Source organism: Tinamus guttatus, unplaced genomic scaffold, assembly GCF_059628265.1.
Source record: "Tinamus guttatus ecotype Peru unplaced genomic scaffold, ASM5962826v1 Tinamus_guttatus_pri_ptg000307l, whole genome shotgun sequence".
In the NCBI taxonomy this organism is placed as follows: domain Eukaryota; kingdom Metazoa; phylum Chordata; class Aves; order Tinamiformes; family Tinamidae; genus Tinamus; species Tinamus guttatus.
In genome coordinates, this window is record NW_028288841.1 from 4,047,657 (window position 1) to 4,062,564 (window position 14,908).

Sequence of the window (14,908 nt, forward strand, 5' to 3'; positions counted from 1 at the left end):
AGGGCTTGCCGGGGACCTTAGGAGATGATCTGATTCAGCACTTCTTTACTTGTGAGCTAGAAACAGCGAATGCAAATTAGACATGGACTAGTAAGACTGGGAAGCGCTGATCTATTTTGAGGCTGAATCAAAATCTATACTTATTATGAGATGTCTAATATTGCTACAATATTAAAAAAAAAAAAAAAGTTTCTAGGACCAATATTAATAGTCGCTGACCTGTAAGAGAGATGCAATGGGATGCTGTGTTGTGGTGTTCCGAAAGACTTCCGCTGTTTGGCCATGTTTTAAGTGCATATAAAGTTAAAAGGCATTTTAAAAATCACTTTATTACGCTATTGTCTAGTCTAAGTCTCTGTGTCATATGTTTATTTTTTTTTAAACAGACAAGTCATTCAAATGTTAAAATGGCATTTGTAGCAGTGATAAAACTAGTGTGCCTTACACATCACAACAGTGATAAAAGTCTGTGCTATACACATCAGAAAGTGTATCAGTTATCTTGGTAAAGATTTTGCTAATAGAGATTCTCAAACTTGTTCTTTTTTATTCCTAGCTGTTAAAATGCAACCATCTAAGGTTTCTAGATTTTGAAGATTAGCTGGCAGGGTGAAGAATAATCTTTTTCCACTGGAGACAGATCAAGAAACTGTTTTTGTATGGACTGACCACCGAGATGCTGCTTTTCTCTACTGGCTCCAGCCATGTGAATGATTTGTAGGATTAGGACCTATCTGAAGGAAATTCGTTAAGCACTTCGAGATTTAAAACTGAAACCTAGTAGCTCTGTCAGGGTTCCAAAAGTCTATTTATTCTGGTTGCAATACGACATTTGATTCAGACAGTAACTTAACATACGGCTATAGTCAGTCTGTAAGAAACTGCTGGAAACAAAGTAAAGGCTAAAGAAAAAGTCCTATGAAGTGTGCACTTAAAAATAGGTGAGTGGGAAAACATACCAGCATATATATGTAGGTATGTGTATAATATTATCAAATAAGGCTTAGCACTATAATTGATGCTTTTGTCCAGAAAACAGAGGAACAAATAATTGATGAATAATTGGACTCCATAGACAGTGGATCTTAATAGAGAAAATAGGAAACAAAAATATAAACTCTGCCAAATCAATTATGCTCTGAAGATTTTTGTCACAGTACCATCCAGTATATTAAGTGTGCTGAGCTACCTAGATCATTTGTAAGAAAGTTCTCTTCTACAGGTGGACCTCTCTAACTCAACTCCCAAACCTCACAAAAGCAGTTCAAGGTTATTTGGACTAAGTTAACCTTGTATTTCAACTCTTCCAGTTGGCGTAAAAGAATGAAATATTCATGGCCTGGAGAGGGGGAGAAGTAGTGAATGTAATGTTACCATCCATTTGTGAGAACTGGGTTAAGTCCAGAAATTGTTCTTTTTGTTTAGCAGTTGACACCTTTCAGATTAGGCTCCAACCAGCCCATGTACCCATTAGGTTATAGGTGCTTCCTTTTCCACCCACTCTTTCCGTGCACCAGGAATAGCTTCAGCATCATCTGCCTGATGGTGAAAGATGAATTTCAGCCTTTAAGGTATTAGAGCTGCATCCACTAAATGCAGAGTGACTGTTCTCACTCTGATAGCACTGTATTAAAAAGTGAGTTGGTGTTACCAGCTTCTCCTAGTTCTGTGGAGGGGTCAAGAAACTAAAATTAGTTTGTACCCACAGATGTTTTTCTTTCTGTATCTAACCCTACCTGACATGCCCAAGTTCACGCTAAAGTAAGAAATAGAAACTGAATGTGAACTTCTTGGATTTGTCTCTCGTCGTGCTTCCCCCTTCCCTGCTGTGTTTTCCACTGTGCTAATCCACCATATCCATTCCTGCTCAGATTCTTGAAGATCTTCACCAAAGCAAGAAACTCAGTGGATGCTCTCGACGCTGCTTGTTAACAGCACTCACAGTCTGTGCTGAGCTTGGACTGTAAGTCCAGCTAAGGTTAGGAAGTGGTTATTTCATTGTAGGAGAATGGTTGTTTTTGTATGTAGTTCATATGGCAGACTAGTTTCTACTTCATCCTGTCATTTAATTACCTACTATTTATGGATCAACCAAAGGTTTGATTCTGCTGCAATGTATTTTTTTTTCTGTGATGAAAATGTGTAGCATGTTGCGTTATATTTGATAAATGCATTCCAGAACAGCAACGCAGAAAATCTAGTCACTTTCATTTGCTCTTTTAATATTTTTAAAATGAAACTTTGCTGTAGTGCGTCTTTCAAGCTTGTCAGGTATGTGTCACATTATGTGAATACATGGTCTGTATTTAAACTCAGTTCATCTTACAGGTGCAGTACATTTCGAAAAGATACTAGTTAGTTTGTCTTTAGTATGTGATACTTTTTTGTTCAAAGTAAATGATTCTTAAGGTCAAACTTTGTGGTAATTAGTACTTGAAAGCTTTGTTACCTTTTGCAAACAAAGTGGTTTTCAGGAGATTCTCATAAACTTCTTTAGGATTCCAGCTTCCTTTTTAAAGTTTGCATTTCTAGCCCATTGTAGTAGTGAAGATGATGTGTGAACAGGACGACGTTTATAAGCAGGGTTCAGTCCTGCTAACTTTGGCAGGCTTCGACAGAATGAACTTGTGTCTTGCTGAATCTTGATGTCAGGTTGTCTTATTTCAATCTACTGGTGTTTAGAAAAGCTTTGAGTAGAAATAATAAGAGGCCTAGGGCTAGTCACCAGGACCGGGAACTTTGCCTTCCCACATCACCAAGACACTCCAAACGGATGCTCCCTGGGCTAAATTTCTTGTTGCTACCAGCTATTCTGTATATTGTTTTAGGTCCCCAAATCCCAACAAAACTGTAGTAAAGGAATAACATATTTGCTCTTGACAGAGATGTTATCGTTACCTTTGCAGTAGTACCTATTAAAATGTGAAACCCTATTAAAATAGCTGGGAGGAAAAGTCTGTTTCATTGTTACATTGACACATAAAACAGTTGTCAAATCTGTGCAATGATTTAAAAAACAAGGTGAAGAAACCTATAACATCTTGAAATAGAAATAAAACTGGGGAAGAGAGGCGTGATTTAGTTGGATGAAATAGTGTGTTTGTGCTTTGGATAATGTATTCAGGGCGTGCTGAAAGCTTAGGGTATCTTTACTGGCTCTTGAGCCTCCTCTTCCTTTGGTTATGCACATATAATCTTGTTATTTTGATGTTCTTTGAGAGAGGGATCCCTTGGGTGCTGCCTTCTTCAAGTGCTTCGCTATTACTGGTCATCATCTCAGTTTATAGATGACTGGCAACTAAGTATAGAAGAAGGATGGAGCATTTGTGACCTGGGTCTCGAGCTGAATTGTGTCATTAAGACATTGCTGAACTCTTATGTCACGGCTAAGAAGAGGTCTTTGCCACCTTTATAGCACACACAAAGTCTTGCCAATGGTTTGTACTCGGTGCTTAACAGAGTCCCGAGGAAATTTCTGCTTTCTCTGCGTGTACAACGGGGCTATTTCAGGTGCGAAGCTCCGCTCAGCAGTTGTGGAGGGAGATGCAGAGGAGACGGCTGCTTTGCTCAGGGTGAGGTGACTTCAGCAGGGTTTCCTGACGCACTCGATGTGCTTGGGGGTGTTGCAGATCAGAACTGATGCTGTCCATATCTAGCAGCACCGTGACAGAGTTGCAGTTTTTAGACTGTGCTGTTCTTAATAAAGCAAACGCTGATTTTTTTCTTTATTTTTTTTTCCCCAAAATGCAAAGAGCTTTTTTTTTTTTTTTGGCTAGGTCTTATTTTTGACTGCATATTAGGCACCTTCACAAAGCCTTGTTATCTGAGCAATCAATCTATCTGATGAGCAGATAGAAACAATTTCTACTCAGCATCTTGTCACCCAGTAGCAGTTGAACTTCTGGTCTTAGACAGTTAATATGTTCTAAAAATCCCAAAACAAACCTACCCCTTCCCCCTTGTATCGTTGAGACTTTGAGATTCGATTATACCGAAGTGCATCGTTATTAGTGGAACTAAGTGCTATAACCTCTGCTGTGAACTGTGTTCTTCTTCAAGTCCAAGCTAGAGGGTAGAGCCCTGGTTTCCAGGACCAGCAGCCTCACAACAACCATCCTCACAAAGACTCAAAGCCCTAGAATTTTCCTAGTAGCGGCTTTAATAAATAATTAGAGCATTGGTGAAATTTTTGTTGCAATATTAAGTTGTATTTACAAGTAAGAGACAGCATCTTATTTCAATTTTAAATTTGTTTTTATTCAGCCTGTGGAGGTGCTCAACTCAGTTGATTTTTGTTGTGTTAAATCATGTCAAAGAGGCTTAGAGGGCTCTATAGTCCTTGACTGCCTGCATATACACTGTAAGAATTTTTAATAGAAAGAAATAAATATTTTAAAGTAGCAACATGAAGTGCCACACTTCTTTTTTGACACTCTGCGTAGCTGTTCTCAGTATGTAATTAGATAAAACTCATCATCGTTTCCTTGCATATTAATTGGCTATTTACCCAAAATGCTTTAAGGATTTGTGGACTGGTTATCATAAAACAGTTACAAGGATATTTTGAAAGTGCACTGAATTGCTTAAGAAAATTGTAGAGATTTTAAATGAAATAATTAGAAAAGCATGGAATTTAGAGGGGTGCTACTTTTGAGATTATTTGCAGTGACTGGCACTTGGGTGTTTTTTCCTTCATTTTTTCTCGCTCAAATCCAAGTTCTGTTTACAATTTTTAATTATTTCTGGTGAGATGAGTCACTTGTTATAAATAGAATATTGTGATGTTATACTGCAAGTTAGAACTGTGTCATCTTTAGTGTTTTAAAGCTACTTGGCAGGTTTGGGATATTACTACAATATTATTGTGATATTGGAGGGCATTGAGAACTTCCACTGTAATTGTGGCTGCAATCTAGCTGATAATATGTGAGGAAACAGGAATTAAAAAAAAAAAAACACCTTTAAAATACTTGTCTGTACGCGTACATAATGGCCAGGAATTCACTGTTATCTAACAGTTCTTGAAGTGGTGTGTATGATTAGCTAGGTTATCTCTATCCAGAAGAGGTGATGTCTAGATATTGCTCGAGATAATATATATATATGTATTTTTTTTCCTGTAGTTTCTCTTGTGTGTGTATATTGAGAGAAGAACAATATGCTGAGTATTATACTGAAATGTGGTTTTCACGCAGTGGTTAATACCTAAGTAGAGCAAGAAAAGACAAAAAGGCTTAGTGAAGGGTACTTTTAAATTGGGTTAAGAGGATGTAGATGACATTCTATAAGGTAACGATTTTAAAAGCGGGTTCTTTCTTTGCAGTGGATCTAGCAAGGTCCTTTTCCCAAACAATTTTCCTGCTGCACCTGCCCTATGGCTATAATGGCCACATGCCGGCTGCAGTTACATGTGAAAAGAAGAGAAGCCATCTTTTACAAATCGTGACAACGTTTCAGTTGTAATTTCTTATTCTACATAGTCTATAAGATGCTAAAAATTACTTCTGGAATGAAAAAAGTTGCTCCTGGGAATGGCCTCATTGACTTTTGGGCAAGCAAATCCCATGTCTGCCCCACCATGGCTTAGAGCTGGGATCCCTGGCTGTGGAACATGTGCTTTGGTGGAAGCATTGGCTCAAGTGGCTTAGAAAAGCTCTGTTATTTGTGTGTGAATTCTGCTTGTCAGCCTTTGTGGAGCAAGCTGTTTTGTGATAACCTGTTTTCTCATGAGAAATATTTATTTAAAAAGCTTCCATCCCCGCCTCACCCTGGTGTCAGTTTTTGATGGCATGGTGGCCATAGAGAAACTCCGCTGATGATAAAGGTAACAAGCAAAATTCCTTATGCCTCCCTCCTCCTCTGGTGGAGAGCAAGTCAGAAAGCCTATGCAGGGCTCTCCATCTGCTTTTCCATGGATAAGCAAGACTTCAGCTGCACCTTTCACCTACTACGTCTGTGGTGTAGCTGCATTAACATATTGTAATCTGCAATGCAAACTTTTTAAAGGTCCCTCTAGAAAATGTACACAAAACAGCGCAGTGAGAAAATCCCATAGGTAACGGCTTCCATACTATAAGTGCATGTTGTGTGCTTTGCTTTTTACTTTAAGCTAGAGCTCACACAATTTTATAGGTAAGGAAATTTGTTGGACTTCCTCACGCTGGTGTGGTTGACTAGGAACCTAGTATCAGCCTTTATTAAAATGAAGACTAGAAACTTTAATGAGATAAATTTGAAAAGTAAATAATCCGCCTGATTCACAGGAAATCCAACGTTTTTCTTTAACATTTTTTTTTTGCCCTTTGTATGTGCTTTTTTTTTTTTTCTTTTTTTTTTTCTTTCTTTATCAACTGTTTTGTAGATGTTGTCAGTGGGGAAAATTGGCATTCCTGCAGTTGGCAAAGTGATACCTGGGAACCTGAGGTCTTGTCATGAGCCACTGAAGTCCACAGGAGTTTTGTGGGTAACTTGAGCGAGTTCCCGGGACCAAATCCCTGGGCTACAGGGCAGGATGTTGGGGTCCATGTCACGGCCGTGTTCAGCAGAGCTCTGTGATCAAACAACCAGCAGAGAAAAACCATTTTAATCGTCAATCCTAGACACTCTAGTCATTGCTTTTGTCATAGCCTAAAGGACACCCTCGAGTCAGTGTTTCAGGCAAAAATACAGTAACAAAGTCTTAATCAGCGACTTCATCTCTGCTGGTTGGATTGGTAATTTAAAGTCTTTTTTTTCCAAAGTAGCTTTGTGATGGTTTAAAGAAAAGAAAAATCCAGCATGAATTTTGTTTGGGACTCCTAGAATTCTTTGGGCCGTACTTGATTATGTATCTTTTCAGAGTGAATCTAATCCGATTTTTCATGACCACCTACGTGACAGGAGAGTACAGTAGCTACAGTGTAGTAGATTTTGCATCTTTCTTATCTTTAAGAGCATGAGAGACGTTATATCAGTAACTAGTATAAATCAGGTTTGTTTGTAATATATGAATGCATTGTACAAAATAAGCAGCATGGAAGAATTGGTTTACATTATTTAAAGTATTGGTCACTACTTTCGTCCTTTTTTTTTTTTTTTTTCTTCTTCTTCTTCAATAATTATGAGATTCTGTCAGAAAAGTAGGAAACAGAAATTAAGTATCCTTGATGGAAAATTCCTAGACAGCTCACAGTAACTTTCTGAGTTGGAGAGGCTATCATTTGAATTTAGTTTACCCTGTTGAGGAAGGGTCATTTGTATTTATCTTTTTTAGCAACACTGTTGCAAGTGATAACGAGGGAAATGTTAAATTAGTCTGTTTCTTTCGTGTTCAATTCAAATGACTCTCAAAATGCATTGAAGCAGCTGACTTGCCTCTTGCAACTAGAAGGCTTTGCTGGGCTTTGGTGTGTTGTATCGTCATCCAAGAAATAAAATATTGCAATGAATTCTGTATAAGGAATATAATTTTGGCATTTTTTCAGATGTTTCCGTTAGCTAATTTGTTTTTAAAATGTAGGATCTGTGTTTGAAAGCATATGTTCTTCTCTGGAGATGGAATTCATCCTGCTCTCACTGGGACTAAATGGAAGCACTTGAGAGGAAGAGCTTAAATGAATTTCCCGATAGGTTGTGTTTACTTCATGAAAGTACTTTTGAGGTGAATTTCAGAAAGCAATTTCATTTTTCATGTCTGTGTAAGTTGTGCTTACTCAGAGCAGCCTGCCTAGAAATCAGCCTTGTTAGGGAGCTTCTATTCCATAGGAGAGCTCATAATTTATAGAGGGGAAGTTTTGAGGCGAGTGCAGGATGTGTTGCTTACCACACTTAGTGTAATCCATGCTTATATAATACGCTGCCTTTTTTTTGTCCTAAATTTTTTTTTTTTTTTTTTTTTGGCCGATTTACTGGGGAGGAGCTCATTACTAATTGTGCTGTGGGACTGTGAGGGATATGTTGATATCTAAACTGTACCTGATACTGTTTTGATAATGTCTCCTGTGCGGGCCAAGTAGAGCCCTCTCCTTATCTGCTGTTTCTTCTGCAGAAAGCGTCTCAGTGCCGTGGCCTGCTCCGTGTGGCTAGGTCAGTGCTGCTGCTTGCAAAGGGTGTTTGCAGAAAGGGAAGCCAGAAACAGAGCTCTAGTTGGGAAGTTTCCTTGTGCTTGTGCACGAGTATCACTTTGTGTCCCAAAGCACGGTGGCACAGGCCGCTGTGTCCCTTGCAGCTCTCCTCAGTCGTTCTTACAGTCTGAATCTAATGATCTGAAGCGTTGGCTTGATAGCCTTGGAGATAAGAGCGCTATTTTTATCCGCCGAGTAGGTACTGTGCAGAAGTGAGTAAAATCTCGCAGTGCCTTTTCACTCTGTACGCAGCTCCTTGGCATGAAGAGGCTCCGCCGAAGGGGTGGTGGGTCCTTGGTGTGACACAACGGAGAGGCCTTTGCGCTTAGGGTGGCCACGGGGCCGCCGCGGCGGCCTCCTGCTTCCCGCGAGCGCCTCCGCGCCGCGCTGGGAGCCGGAGCTCTTGAGCAGCGCCCAAGGCGCACGCGGCCGCCTCGGGAGCACGACCGGCCCAACGGGTTCGGCAGCGCGGCCGCTGGCTCCCTGCCCGCCCTCGGCCTCGCGCCTCCGAGCTGGGCGGCTCCCGCGCGGGCAGAGCAGCGGCCGCGGTGCCGGCGGAGCCCTCGCTGCCCTGCCGTGGGGATCTCCCTGCCGAAACGTGCGTGTGCCGCGTGTTCGCAGCGCGCGTAAACCCTGCGTGTGCATCCTGTGGTCATGCTGTGCCGCGTAGGCGTGATTAGCCAAGATACGTGAGCATTTTTGCCATTCTTTTTTTTAAAAAATACCTACTCTGCATGTCCTCTGCACCATCTCCATTGCACATGGGGGCCAGGATGCGCCCAGGCCACCTCTGGGCTCCGTGGGCTTCTCCATGGCTCACGGCCTCGCTGCGGAGTCCCGTATCCCATGTCCCCCATCTCCTTACGTCAGCACGCGGGTGGCGTTCTCGATCTTGACCCTTGTGTACTCGGGTTTATTCTCATTCCCTTTTTTTCATGCAGAATGTCTAAAAATGTAATTTTTCTGGCCAATTGGGTGCATTTTTACCATAGTAAAACTTTTTGCTTGCTCAAAGAGCTGGCCTACAAGAGAGAGAAAAGTTGCTTTTTGGTCATGTGTTTAAATATCCTCCTGTGTCCATGTACCTTTCCAGGTGTAACTGGAGGACTAGAGTGCTAGTGAGGAAGCTTAACTCGCCTGTTAGCTGCAGTGGGATCAGAGAGGAGAATTCTTGGAAGTATCTCTCAAAAGCATGAGTCAGACCAAACCAACAAAATCAGTAGAGTCTGAATAAATTCTTCTTTCCTTTTGTTTTGTTTTGTTGTAGGTATTACTATCTATGCACACTGCAAGTGGGCTGATGTTCTGGTCGTGTGTAGAGATTCAGAGCTAAGAAAGAGCAGAAAAATTACTTTGAAGCATGTCAGTCCCTTCAGATCTTCTGCAATTACAATGTGGTCTAAGTTATTTTTATTTTTGAATGCTTCTAAATCTAAAAATATTAAAAGTTGCAGTCCTTCCAGCCTTTTCCCATTTGAGAATGAAATGGTGATTTCAGTAGCAGAGAGCTAGTGCCAAAAATGGAAAAATGGAACAAATTTGCTTGCCTTTTTTTTTTCTCCTATCTTCTTTATTCTTTGTATTTTATGCATAACCTTTGGGGGATGCAATTCTTAAAATTTTGTGAAGTTGATCTCTTAAAATACGTAGGAGCTCTCAGAGCACTGAAGAAATACACATTGAAATGAGGATAGTGAGGGGCTCGTAGGAGGCAGAAGACGTGCAAAAGCGGAAACTGAATTTCATTCAGAGAAAATTTTGAAAATTTCGTCACAGTTTTATTTTCAATAAAGAGACTTTAGGCTGGCTTGCGTTAGTGTTAGATCACAAGCAGTCTGCACTGTAATTATTGACCTTGTGCTGTGAACAGGTAGCTTGATTTGCTTCCATATTTACCTGTTTAGTTGATGTCTGGAAATACGACCATTTGCCAAAGGACAAGTAGTGCTGATTTAAAGCTTAACACTTCTGAATGGCACGAGTCCCTCTCGGGGAGAAAGTTCTGATTATGGGAGCCCTGAATGTGCTGAAATATTTTGGTTCTATGAAGATAGATTTGAGGCTTACCAGTTCCTTATCTAGATTATCAAAATATTCAGTCATCTCAATTTATCTAGAGGTATGCACTTTCTAAGTTTAAAGTCTTTTTTTAAATGCTGAAATTAAAATTAAGTGTCACAACGTGTGTGTTGAAATATAAAGCAGAAACAGCTCTTCTTATCATGATGGCAAGAATATTTTTTTTATTCTTCCACTGTTTCTTTCACAGATATCACAGTACTATTGCAGTTTTTTGGCTAAAGGACATTTATGTCCATGTTGCTGTGCAACTTTGCCTTTTTTTGTATCCTATTGTATCAAATTAGCTGTCAGTAAATGTGTAAAGCAAAAGGAATTTTAATGGAAAAACTAACTGCGCTTGCCAGATTCAGAGGAATGCAGATATGTAAGTCAGTATTTGAAAATTAACAAGTGTGAGTTTCCTTACAGCCGGGTTGGACGTAATTGAAAGAGTCTTGTTTTATTTCTGAAGTGGATGTGCAAGTATACGGAGAGCGGGAGTGGCCGGGGTGGGGTGGCTTGAGGCAATTAGATTGCCTAATAAAAGAAAATACTGAGTTAGAATGCAGTTCACAGGTCACCTGGAGCATTTTCTTTTTTTATATTTTATTTTTTTTAATGTGTATTTGCCGCCTCAGGTGTCAGGTGCACAGTGTAAAATGTGTGTGCTGTATTCTTTCCCCATCTGGAGAATAGAGGCTTGGAATGTGTTGATTTATTTATTTTTAAATTATTATTATTTATTTGTTATTATTTTAATATGAAGGTTGCGATAATGCCATCACACAAAAGATGCATAGTCCTATTAGTCCTCTTGTTAAAGTTGAAAGTGACTGTGCTATTTCGCTTCGTTGTTTACTTTTCTTATATTACTCTGTTTTGTTATTATTTTCCCATCACAGAAGATAGTCCTGGTTACATTGTTTTCCTTCAGTTAGTCCTCAGCTCGTGAGAAGAGGTATGAGGCTGTAAGTGATTAGTTACTGCTCCTGCTCTCTCGTTTACTAAGTGTCACGATGCAGCCAGCGCCTGATTACGTCGCTTTGAGGCGATGGAGACGTTACCTGGGGAAAAACTGTAAATCCTTTTACTGAAACACCCTTGCCAAAACTTCTCCTTCAAAAGCCTGCCTGGGTAAGGGGAAGGAGAGGGCCTTGAGCTTGAAACACATCCACAATTTCTAGTTATATTGTATCAAAACGCTCCCGTGGAAGGGAGGAGTTTACATAAAACTTTAAGTTAAGACCCAAATAAAACAAATTTACTTTTTCCCACTGCCAAAGCAGAGCTGCTGCATTAGAGTTCATGATAGTAGCATTTTTTCAGGTATATGAATTAAAATAGCGTTTAAAATACGTTCTTTAATTGGGGGTAGGTATGTGGGCAACTGCTTGAGCACAACTTTTTTCCCCCCCCAACTTAATAGACCATGTTTTTCTGCATAGTAACAACTGAACAGTTTCTTTGTGCCCTTTCATATATAATTAGACCTGATTTTAGTGTTGCCATGTAAACCTGAAATCTTCTCATTCATGAATTCTGTTTAATTTTTTGTTACATTTGGGCTTCTTAGATATTTGGGGTTCTCAGATATTTGGGAGATAAGTATGTACATTTTTTTTATTGCAAAATCATAAAGAAAAAATTGACAACTTCCCTGAAATATAATGATGCCTAAAAGATATATATGTTGCTTAAATGCACGTTATGCATGTTACACATGTACGAGTGAGAATGGAGATTTGTTACATGAAGAGTGATGACAAATCATATCTTTAGCATTTATGTAATATTTATTAGCTTTTATGTAATATTATTAATCATGAAAATTGGCTGGAGAAATTTAAAATATCTTCAACTGAAAGCTAATTAGTGAGTAAATGGGAATAATTTTTGTAGCTGTCTGACTGCTCAAATTGCTGATGAAAAACCTCATGTACAGAATACAATTTGTGTGGGGGAGATTTTTTTCATGTGCTGAAAAGCTTTAAAAATGCTAGTTGTGCTTCACTAAGACATTTGTTAATCAGTCTTTCCAAGGACAATCTTTTGTAGACTTGCTCACTGAAATTTTGTATTATTCCATATAATAAGCTTAGAAAAACTATTTATTAGTTTTGAAGGAACAGTTGGGCACATGTTTTCTGTTAGAATATTTCCAAGGTTAATCGTGTGTAGCTGAATCCACATACAAAGAATTTAACTGAATACCTAGTAGATGTTTGCTATAATATGTTTTTTATATATATAATTACAGGAACATTCACATCTTAAGAGCCTAAAATTAGCACTCGCAGCTGCGCTCTAGGCTGCAGGTGCACGTGTGTATGACACACTTCTTTTTGGTGTCTGCTGCTCTGTTCTTGTCAGCAGCCAGGATGTAGGAATTTTCCAGGACTGGTAAATTTTGGGGAGCAAGAGAGGTCACGGATGTCGCTGTTGCATCTTGCATCCTCAGAAGGGTGGAGGGAAAAGAAAAAACTACAGGGAAGAGTGTGGAGATTGTGTGTTCATAACCTTGGAAAAGGCTGGCGTTTGGATTTGCCGTTCGGGTATCCACAGAGGAGTTTTACTTCTTGCCGTGTGTGGCAAACCTTCTTTTTCTGGAGGTGGCTGGTCTGGGTGATGGCGTTTTGGCAATGCGATAGGATTGAGTGCATGAAGACCACAACTGCTTTAAGGTAGGTCGTCTCTTTTGAGTTTCACTCTGCAAAATTCTCCTTTTAAAATGGAAAAGGAAAATAAAAACTTGTACCCTAACTCATCCTTGGGAACCATAGGTTATATTCCCGTGATAGAATAGGCTGTCTCAACTGTCAAAAGCAGGCTGAAGGGAGAGGACGGAGAATTAAATGATAAATCATTGTAATAAAGATCTGTGGCACTGATCATATCTGGTAATTCAGCTACTGTGCAGAGTTAAACTGGATCATGATCTTTGATCTTGATAGAATGTAGTTTCTCTGTGCTAAAGCCTTGAGTTCTGATTGTTCTTAGGATTTTAAGGAAACGATGTGTAGTTGCTCTGTTGTATCAGGAAAACATTTGATCAAGACTCCCAGCTGTTTCTTCCTTCATCTTGCACTGTGAAGCATGGTTTGTGCACTTGTATTTTTGAACCCAGACAGAGCTATGCCTTTCAAATGGCTCCTCAGCTACTTGGGCTTTTAGAAGCTGTATGGGCAAGAAAAAATATAAGCTATTTAAGAATGTATAGAGAAGGCAGCAAAAACTCTCAAATATGGGTAATCTTGCAGAGAATAGTCCAACAATGGCTCTTCCCTTAGAGACTAAATGAAGCAATTTTGGGCTTTAATCCCAAGAAGAGGTTATAGAGACTGAGAATGTCCGTTTGTTTTTCCTTGTTTTGTTTCAAAAGTGAATCTCTTTTGGCTCTGAGCGAATATGAGTACAAACCTTGTGGGACAAACTTTTTTTTTTAAAGAAGTTTGTCCGTGTAAACTTGATAGTTTTTTACTCAACTTGATTATGGGCATACTCTGCAAGCTCAAGTTTCTGTTTGCACATGTGGATTGTAAATATTTGTGTTCTATTAATATATAAGTGTCTTTACTTGGAAATTTGTGAGCAAAACTCAAACGTGTATCTTTTACTAGAATCTCTCATTTTGCTTTAAAACTTAGGTAAACTATTCATTAAGCGCTCTGAAGATTTACGACTGTAGTTATTAGTTTGTTCAAGGTATCTGTTTAGAAATATTCCTTTTATGTTATGTAGTGTAGTTCATGGTTTAAAAAAAAAAAAAAAACTGCCAGTAGTTTAAATTCATTTTGATAAGTACATAAAAACACATGCGTGTTCGTGAGTGATAAGCAGCTGGGTCTGCTTTCTGGAAAATGATTTGGAAAAATGTTGCTTAGGAAGTAACACTTTCCTTGCAGAAAATTGTATATATGTGAAAAGTAAGTTTGGGGATGCTTCGGAAAAAAAAGTGAGCTCAGTGAAGAGTCCTATCAGTTAGAAAAAGGGAATATCTGCCTTAGAATTGATGGGACCTCTAATAAGATAAGTTACTGTGCCGCTGCAGTTCTCATGCAGTATTACCCAGAGCTGGGTCTCTTGTCCCACTGCGGGTGTAGAAATCTCGCTGCCCCAGGAGGTTTGAACATCTCAGATCATCTCTGCTGCTGCAAATTACCGGCTCCAGGGAGCCGGTGTCAGCAGGAGCTCTGGCCGGACTCCCGCACTGCGCCTTTCTTGGCACAATTTGGCCTTTTCGGACAGGCTGTAAGCTCGCTTAGTGCAGTTGTCACTGAGCTCAACTTTATTTGCAATCTGCTCTTGTTTGGTGGAGGCTCTTTCTAATATTCCTAAACGCCGAGTTATTCTCCACTCTTCTCCTTTTCCCTGCCTCTCTCTCCCCTAGATCATGAGCTTTTAAAAATAGTATTTTGGGAGTTTTTATTTGCTTTTAGATATTAGAAAACCGAGGCTTGCGTTCTCCATAGCTGTAGAGCTTGCAACAACAGAAATACGTGTAGTGCTTTAACAGGACCTGACAGCAGCCAGGGCAAGTGTCGTAAGCCTCGTGGCAAACTGCGGGAATTGGCACCAGAACCTTTTTCCTTCGAGATGTCAAATATTTTTAAATCAATGCACCTGTGCCTGAGTTGCACTGCTGCAAGTTGTTATTTTACTCTCAGTTTTTTCTCCCCCTTTTGATGTTCTTTCAGATGTTGGTAGTTAAGTTATCTTAAAGAAAAATGCTAATAATAGTCTGCCTC

The 14,908-nt window shown here is 39.5% G+C and overlaps 1 protein-coding gene across 4 annotated transcripts in view; it reads left to right on the forward strand.

The window, feature by feature from the left end:
* Positions 1-14,908, forward strand: part of ATXN7 (ataxin 7) — a 79,415-nt gene that overhangs the window by 26,314 nt on the left and 38,193 nt on the right. The window contains exon 1 of one of the 4 annotated variants that reach the window (XM_088528278.1): positions 14,392-14,411. The exons of the other annotated variants lie outside the window; for them this stretch is intronic. The gene's annotated coding sequence lies outside the window, so the exon portion shown is untranslated. Of the gene's footprint in view, positions 1-14,391; positions 14,412-14,908 lie in introns of those variants that run through there. 4 annotated transcript variants of the gene reach the window in all.